The sequence below is a fragment of the Oryctolagus cuniculus genome, chromosome 4 (assembly GCF_051225735.1).
Source record: "Oryctolagus cuniculus isolate XC-2025 breed Fujian yellow rabbit chromosome 4, ASM5122573v1, whole genome shotgun sequence".
Lineage (NCBI taxonomy): Eukaryota > Metazoa > Chordata > Mammalia > Lagomorpha > Leporidae > Oryctolagus > Oryctolagus cuniculus.
In genome coordinates, this window is record NC_142870.1 from 49626070 (window position 1) to 49635556 (window position 9487).

At 39.4% G+C, this 9487-nt stretch overlaps 1 pseudogene across 1 annotated transcript; it reads left to right on the plus strand.

Annotated features, from left to right (window-relative positions):
- The first annotated feature begins 263 nt into the window (after positions 1-263).
- Positions 264-1897, plus strand: LOC149126965 (nicotinamide phosphoribosyltransferase pseudogene; annotated as a pseudogene). The gene has a single exon (XR_016232150.1). The product of XR_016232150.1 is annotated as a nicotinamide phosphoribosyltransferase pseudogene (transcript).
- Positions 1898-9487: the final 7590 nt, after the last annotated feature.

Sequence of the window (9487 nt, forward strand, 5' to 3'; positions counted from 1 at the left end):
CAAGGACACAACAAAGCAGAAAGCTACAGATAAATATCCTTGATGAACAAAAGTGCAAAAATCTTCAGCAAAATACAATCTAATAGCACACTGTAAAGATGATTCACCATGATCAAGTGGTATTTATTGCAAGGAGGAAAGTATGTTTCATAAATCAATACAAGTAACAGACCATATCAATAGAATGAAAGACAAAATCATGAACATCTGAAGAGGTACAGAAAAGGCATTGATAAAATTCAGCATCTCTGGTTAGGTAACGGCCCCCGGGGGCCGGGCGCTGGAGGGCGGGCGTGAGGTGTCCTCGCTGGGTCCCGCGCCTCGCTGCGCAGGTTACTCACTATAAACAATACCCACCCAACACAAGCAAAGTTTATTCCTACTTTGAATGCCGTGAAAAGAAGACAGAAAACTCCAAAGTAAGGAAGGTGAAATACGAGGAAACAGTATTTTATGGGTTGCAGTACATTCTTAATAAGTACTTAAAAGGCAAAGTAGTGACCAAAGAGAAAATCCAGGAAGCCAAAGAGGTCTACAGAGAACATTTCCAAGATGATGTCTTTAATGAAAAGGGATGGAACTACATTCTGGAGAAATACGACGGGCATCTTCCAATAGAAGTCAAGGCTGTTCCTGAGGGCTCCGTGGTTCCCAAAGGAAACGTCCTCTTCACAGTGGAGAACACAGACCCCGAGTGCTACTGGCTCACAAACTGGATTGAGACTATTCTTGTTCAGTCCTGGTATCCAATCACAGTGGCTACAAATTCTAGAGAGCAGAAGAAAATATTGGCCAAATATTTGCTAGAAACTTCCGGTAACTTAGATGGTCTGGAATACAAGTTACATGATTTTGGCTACAGAGGAGTCTCTTCTCAAGAGACTGCTGGCATAGGAGCATCTGCTCATTTGGTTAACTTCAAAGGAACAGATACAGTAGCAGGAATTGCTCTGATTAAAAAATACTACGGGACAAAAGATCCCATTCTGGGCTATTCTCTGCCAGCAGCGGAACACAGTACCATAACAGCTTGAGGGAAAGACCATGAAAAAGATGCATTTGAACATATAGTAACACAGTTTTCCTCAGTGCCTGTATCTGTGGTCAGCGACAGCTATGACATCTATAATGCGTGTGAGAAAATATGGGGAGAAGACCTAAGACATTTAATAGTATCAAGAAGTACAGAGGCACCACTAATAATCAGACCTGATTCTGGAAATCCTCTTGACACTGTATTAAAGGTTTTGGATATTTTAGGTAAGAAATTTCCTGTTGTTGAGAATTCGAAAGGCTACAAGTTGCTGCCACCGTATCTTAGAGTTATTCAAGGGGATGGAGTGGATATTAATACCTTACAAGAGATTGTAGAAGGCATGAAACAAAAAAAAGTGGAGTATTGAAAATATTGCCTTCGGCTCTGGTGGAGCTTTGCTACAGAAGTTGACAAGAGACCTCTTGAATTGTTCCTTCAAGTGTAGTTACGTTGTAACCAACGGTCTCGGGATTAATGTCTTCAAGGACCCGGTCGCTGATCCCAACAAAAGGTCCAAAAAGGGCCGCTTATCTTTGCATAGGACACCAGCGGGGAATTTTGTTACACTGGAAGAAGGAAAGGGAGACCTTGAAGAATACGGTCATGATCTTCTCCATACTGTCTTCAAGAATGGTAAGGTGACAAAAAGCTATTCCTTTGATGAAGTAAGGAAAAACGCACGGCTGAATATTGAACTGGAAGCAGATCCTCATTAGGCTCTGTCTTAGGATGGGCATGTGTGGCTGCGTGTGTATGCGTGCCTGCCTGCACGCATGCGTACACCTGTGTGTATGTAGTACATGATGTTTATTGTACAGATGCCTGAGGTTTCTTTGTGTTTTATGATACATTACAGCCAAATTATTTGTTGGTTTATGGACACACTGCCCTTTTTGGTTTTTTGGTTTTGTTTTTTTTTTCCAGTGTTTAGGTGATCTCAAGTTAGGAAACACACATAACCATGTAAAAAAGATTAATGCTAAAGTAAGCTTTTTAGGGCCCTTTGCCAATAGATAGTAATTCAATCTGGTATTGATCTTTTCACAAATAACAGAACCGAGAAACTTTTATATATAACTGAAGATCACATAAAACAGATTTGCATAAAATTATCATGATTGCTTTACGTTTATATTTAACTTGTATTTTTGTACAAACAAGATTGTGTAAGATATATTTAAAGTTTCAGTGATTTAACAGTCTTTCAAAATCAAAGAAATACAAATCAAGAAGGAAGAAGTCAAACTATCCCTCTTTGCAGACGATATGATTCTGTACTTAGAGGATCCAAAGAACTCTACTAAGAGACTATTGGAACTCATAGAGAAGTTTGGCAAAGTGGCAGGATATAAAATCAATGCACAAAAATCAACAGCCTTTGTATACACAAGCAATGCCATGACTGAGAAAGAACTGCTAAGATCAATCCCATTCACAGTAGCTACAAAAACAATCAAATACCTTGGAATAAACTTAACCAAGGACGTTAAAGATCTCTACGATGAAAATTACAAAACCTTAAAGAAAGAAATAGAAGAGGATACCAAAAAATGGAAAAATCTTCCATGCTCATGGATTGGAAGAATCAACATCATCAAAATGTCCATTCTCCCAAAAGCAATTTATAGATTCAATGCAATCCCAATCAAGATACCAAAGACATTCTTCGCAGATCTAGAAAAAATGATGCTGAAATTCATATGGAGGCACAAGAGACCTCGAATAGCTAAAGCAATCTTGTACAACAAAAACAAAGCTGGAGGCATCACAATACCAGACTAGAGGACATACTACAGGGCAGTTGTAGTCAAAACAGCATGGTACTGGTACAGAAACAGATGGATAGACCAATGGAACAGAATTGAAACACCAGAAATCAATCCAAACATCTACAGCCAACTTATATTTGATCAAGGATCTAAAACTAATTCCTGGAGCAAGGACAGTCTATTCAATAAATGGTGCTGGGATAATTGGATTTCCACATGCAGAAGCATGAAGCAAGACCCCTACCCTACACCTTACACAAAAATCCACTCAACGTGGATTAAAGACCTAAATCTACGTCCTGACACCATTAAGTTATTAGAGAACATTGGAGAAACCCTTCAAGATATTGGCACAGGCAAAGAATTTCTGGAAAAGACCCGGGAGGCACAGACAGTCAAAGCCAAAATCAACTATTGGGATTGCATCAAATTGAGAAGTTTCTGTACTGCAAAAGAAACAGTCAGGAGAGTGAAGAGACAACCGACAGAATGGGAATAAATATTTGCAAACTATGCAACAGATAAAGGGTTAATAACCAGAATCTACAAAGAGATCAAGAAACTCCACAAAAACAAAACCAACAACCCACTTAAGAGGTGGGCCAAGGACCTCAATAGACATTTTTCAAAAGAGGAAATCCAAATGGCCAACAGGCACATGAAACAATGTTCAAGGTCACTAGCAATCAGGGAAATGCAAATCAAAACCACAATGAGGTTTCACCTCACCCCGGTTAGAATGGCTCACATACAGAAATCTACCAACAACAGATGCTGGCGAGGATGTGGGGAAAAAGGGACACTAACCCACTGTTGGTGGGAATGCAAACTGGTCAAGCCACTATGGAAATCAGTCTGGAGATTCCTCAGAAACCTGAATATAACCCTACCGTTCGACCCAGCCATCCCACTCCTTGGAATTTACCCAAAGGAGTTTAAATTGATAAACAAAAAAGCGGTCTGCACCCTAATGTTTATTGCAGCACAATTCACAATAGCCAAGACCTGGAACCAACCTAAATGCCCATCAACGGTAGACTGGATAAAGAAATTATGGGATAAGTATTCTTTAGAATACTATACTGCAGTAAGAAACAACGAAATCCAGTCATTTGCAACAAAATGGAGGAATCTGGAACACATCATGCTGAGTGAAGTAAGCCAGTCCCAAAGGGACAAATACCATATGTTCTCCCTGATCGGTGACAACTGACTGAACCCAAAAAAGGAAACCTCCTGAAGTGAAATGGACACTATGAGAAATGGTGACTTGATCAGCATAGCCCTGACTGCTAATGGACAACTTAATACATTATCCCTCATAGTATTTTTTTTTGTCTGTTCTACTTAATATGACTGGTTTAATTCTGTAATTATCACACAGTTATTCTTAAGTGTTGAAAATTAACTGAAATGTGATCCCTATTAAACATAAGAGTGGGAATAAGAGAGGGAAGAGATGTATAATTTGGGGCATGCTCGGGCTGACTTGCCCCGATTGGTAGAGTTGGAAACATACCAGGGGATTCCAATTCAATCCCATCAAGGTGGCATGTGCCAATGCCATCTCACTATTCCAAGTGATCAATTTCAGTTCACAATTGATCATAATGAAAGGACTAAGCGTCAAAGGGAGCACATAAACAAGTCTAGTATCTGCTAACACTAACTGATAGAATAAATAAAGGGGAGAGTGATCCAACATGGGAAGTGAGATACTCAGCAGACTCATAGAATGGCGGATGTCCTAAATAGCACTCTGGCCTCAGAATCAGCCCTAAAGGCACTCGGATCTGGCTGAAAAGCCCATGAGAGTATTTCAGGCATGGAAAGCCAAGACACTCTGGCAAAAAGATCTCTGGGAGTGAGATCCCAGTGGAAAGAACAGGTCTTCAAAGAGGGAGGTGCCTTTCTCTCAAGGGAGGAGAGAACCTCCACTTTGACCATGGCCTTGTCTAAATATGATCAGAGTCAGTGAACTCAAGGGGCTTCCATAGCCTTGGAAACTCATGACTGGTGCATAGGGAGATTACTGATGCCATAAACAGGAGTGTCAATTGGTAAAGTCAACAACAGGAGTCACTGTGCACTTACTCCTCATGTAGGATCTCTGTCCTTAATGTGCTGTACACTGAGGCTTAATGCTATAACGAGTACTCAAACAGTATATTTCACTTTGTGTTTCTATGGGGGTGCAAACGATTGAAATCTTTACTTAATGTACACTAAACTGATCTTCTGTAAAAAAAAAAAAAAAGAAAAAAAGAAATTATCAATTCCCAACTTGACTCTCACTGGGATTAAACATGACAAGAGGTCTGATCTGATTTCATCATCATTTAAAAAAAATCATCTATTATTTTTCACTTGATGTTTCTGTGTGGGAGCAAACTGTTGAAATCCTTACTTAAGGTATACTAAGCTGATCTTATGTATATTAAGATAATCGAAAATGAATCTTGATGTGAATGGAAGGGGAGAGGGAGTGGGAAAGGGGAGGGTTGTGGGTGGGAGGGACGGTATGGGGGGGGGGAAGCCATTGTAACCCATGAGTCGTACTTTGGAAATTTATATTCATTAAATAAAAGTTAAAAAAAAAGACTGTTATGTTTCCAATACATATTCTTAGTACCATTTTCAAAGATCCTTTGGCTATAAATGCATAAATATACTATTGTTATTCTATTCTGTTGTTCTATGGATTTGCTTTTATACCAGTATCATGCTGTTTTCATTACTGTAGCTTTGCAATATATTTTATTTATTTATTTATTTGACAGGCAGAGTGCACAGTGAGAGAGAGAGAGAGACAGAGAGAAAGGTATTCCTTTGCCGTTGGTTCACCTTCCAATGGTCACCACGGCAGGCGGGCTGTGGCCTGCGCACCATGCTGATCCGAAGGCAGGAGCCAAGTGCTTTTCCTGGTCTCCCATGGGGTGCAGGGCCCAGGCACCTGGGCCATCCTCCGCTGCACTCCCAGGCCACAGCAGAGAGCTGGCCTGGAAGAGGGGCAACCGGGACAGAATCCAGCGCCCTGACCGGGAATAGAACCTGGTGTGCTGTCGCCACTAGGTGGAGGATTAGCCTGTTGAGTCGCAGCGCCGGCCGCTTTGCAATATATTTTAAACTCAGGAAGTGTAATGCCTCCTGCTTCTTTCATTTGCTCAAGATCACTTTGGATACTTATGGTCTTTTTGGAATCCACACAAATTTTAGTAATTTTTTGATGTTCTTGTTGTTCTGTGAAGAATGTAACTTGGATTTTGATAGAAATTGCATTGAATATATAACTTGTTTTGAGTTGTATGTACATTTTACATTTTAGCATTTTGATTCTTCTAATACATGAACACAAGATTCTTTCCACTTTTGCATACTTTTCAATTTCTTCATTAATTATAGTTTCCAATGTAGAAAACTGTCACATCTTCAATTACATTCATCCACAGTGTTGTTTCTTTTTTTTTTTTTTTTTTTTTTTTTTTTTTGCTATTGGAAATGAAATTACATCCTTGATTTCTCTTTCAGATAACAATGCTACTAATTTTCATATATTGATTTTGTGTCCAGAAAATTTGTTGAATTCATTTATTCTAATTGCTTCTTGGTGGAGTCTTTGGGGCTTTCTAGATAAAAGATCACATGATCTGAAAACAGTGACAATTTCATTACCTCCTTACCTATTGTCATGTTTAATCCCAGTGAGAGTCAAGTTGGGAATTGATAATTTCTTCTTCTTCTTTTTCTTTTTTTTTTTTTACAGAAGATCATTTTAGTATACATTAAGTAAAGATTTCAACAGTTTGCACCCCCATAGAAACACAAATTGAAATATACTGTTAGAGTACTCGTTATAGCATTAAGCCTCAATGTACAGCACATTAAGGACAGAGATCCTACATGAGGAGTAAGTGCACAGTGACCCTGTTGTTGACTTTACAAATTGACACTCCTGTTTATGGCATCAGTAATCTCCCTATGCACCAGTCATGAGTTCTCCGACTCTTATCTTGTTCAGACAAGGTCATAGTCAACGTGGAGGTTCTCTCCTCTCTTCAGAAAAAGGTACCTCCTTCTTTGAAGACCTGTTCTTTCCACTGGGATCATACTCACAGAGATCTTTCATTTAGGTGTTTTTTTTTTTTTTTTTTTTTTTTTTGCAGAGTGTCTTGGCTTTCCATGCCTGAAATACTCTCATGGGCTTTTCAGCCAGATCCGAGTGCCTTTAGGGCTGATTCTGAGGCCAGAGTGCTATTTAGGACATCCGCCATTCTATGAGTCTGCTGAGTATCTCACTTCCCATGTTGGATCACTCTTCCCTTTATTTATTCTATCGGTTAGTATTAGCAGGTACTAGACTTGTTTATGTGCTCCCTTTGACGCTTAGTCCTATCATTATGATCAATTGTGAACTGAAATTGATCATTTGGACGAGTGAGATGGCTTTGGTACATGCCACCTTGATGGGATTAAATTGGAGTCCCCTGGTATGTTTCTAACTCTACCATTTGGGGCAAGTCAGCTTGAGCATGTCCCAAATTGTACATCTCTTCCCTCTCTTATTCCTAATCTTATGTTTAACAGGGATCACATTTCAGTTAAATTTCAACACTTAAGAATAACTGTGTATTAATTACAGAATTAAACGAGTCATATTAAGTAGAACAGACAAAAAAAGCTACTAAGAGGGATAATGTATTAAGTTGTTCATTAACAGTCAGGGCTATGCTGATCAAGTCACTGTTTCTCATAGTGTCGATTTCACTTTAACAGGTTTCCTTTTTGGTGTTCAGTCTGTTGTCACCAATCAGGGAGAACATATGGTATTTGTCCCTTTGGGACTGGCTTACTTCACTCAGCATGATGTGTTCCAGATTCCTCCATTTGTTGCAAATGACTGGATTTCGTTGTTTCTTACTGCAGTATAGTATTCTAAAGAATACATATCCCATAATTTCTTTATCCAGTCTACCGTTGATGGGCATTTAGGTTGGTTCCAGGTCTTGGCTATTGTGAATTGTGCTGCAATAAACATTAGGGTGCAGACCGCTTTTTTGTTTGCCAATTTAAATTCCTTTGGGTAAATTCCAAGGGGTGGGATGGCTGGGTCGAACGGTAGGGTTATATTCAGGTTTCTGAGGAATCTCCAGACTGACTTCCATAGTGGCTTGACCAGTTTGCATTCCCACCAACAGTGGGTTAGTGTCCCTTTTTCCCCACATCCTCGCCAGCATCTGTTGTTGGTAGATTTCTGTATGTGAGCCATTCTAACCGGGGTGAGGTGAAACCTCATTGTGGTTTTGATTTGCATTTCCCTGATTGCTAGTGACCTTGAACATTTTTTCATGTGCCTGTTGGCCATTTGGATTTCCTCTTTTGAAAAATGTCTATTGAGGTCCTTGGCCCATCTCTTAAGTGGGTTGTTAGTTTTGTTTTTGTGGAGTTTCTTGATCTCTTTGTAGATTCTGGTTATTAACCCTTTATCTGTTGCATAGTTTGCAAATATTTATTCCCATTCTGTCGGTTGTCTCTTCACTCTCCTGACTGTTTCTTTTGCAGTACAGAAACTTCTCAATGTGATGCAATCCCAATAGTTGATTTTGGCTTTGACTGCCTGTGCCTCCTGGATCTTTTCCAGAAATTCTTTGCCTGTGCCAATATCTTGAAGGGTTTCTCCAATGTTCTCTAATAACTTGATGGTGTCAGGTCGTAGATTTAGGTCTTTAATCCACGTTGAGTGGATTTTTGTGTAAGGTGTAAGGTAGGGGTCTTGCTTCATGATTCTGCACATGGAAATCCAGTTTTCCCAGCACCATTTATTGAATAGACTGTCCTTACTCCAGGGATTGGTTTTGGATCCTTGATCAAATATGAGTTGGCTGTAGATGTTTGAATTGATTTCTGGTGTTTCATTTCTGTTCCATTGGTCTATCCATCTGTTTCTGCACCAGTACCATGCTGTTTTGATTACAACTGCCCTGTAGTATGTCCTGAAATCTGGTATTGTGATGCCTCCAGCTTTGTTTTTGTTGTACAAGATTGCTTTAGCTATTCGAGGTCTCTTGTGCCTCCATATAAATTTCAGCACCATTTTTTCCAGATCTGAGAAGAATGTCTTTGGTATCTTGATTGGTATTGCATTGAATCTATAAATTGCTTTTGGGAGAATGGACATTTTGATGATACTGATTCTTCCAATCCATGAGCATGGAAGATTTTTCCATTTCTTGGTATCCTCTTCTATTTCTTTCTTTAAGGTTTTGTAATTTTCATCGTAGAGATCTTGAACGTCCTTGGTTAAGTTTATTCCAAGGTATTTGATTGTTTTTGTAGCTATTGTGAATGGGATTGATCTTAGAAGTTCTTCCTCAGCCATGGCATTGTCTGTGTATACAAAGGCTGTTGATTTTTGTGCATTGATTTTATAGCCTGCTACTTTGCCAAAATCTTCTATGAGTTCCAATAGTCTCTTAGTAGAGTTCTTTGGGTCCCCTAAATAAAGAATCATATCATCTGCAAAGAGGGATAGTTTGAGTTCTTCCTTCCCAATTTGTATCCCTTTAATTTCTTTTTCTTGCCTAATAGCTCTGGCTAGAACTTCCAGAACTATATTGAATAGCAGTGGTGAGAGTGGGCACCCCTGTCTGGTGCCAGATCTCAGTGGAAATGCTTCCAACTTTTC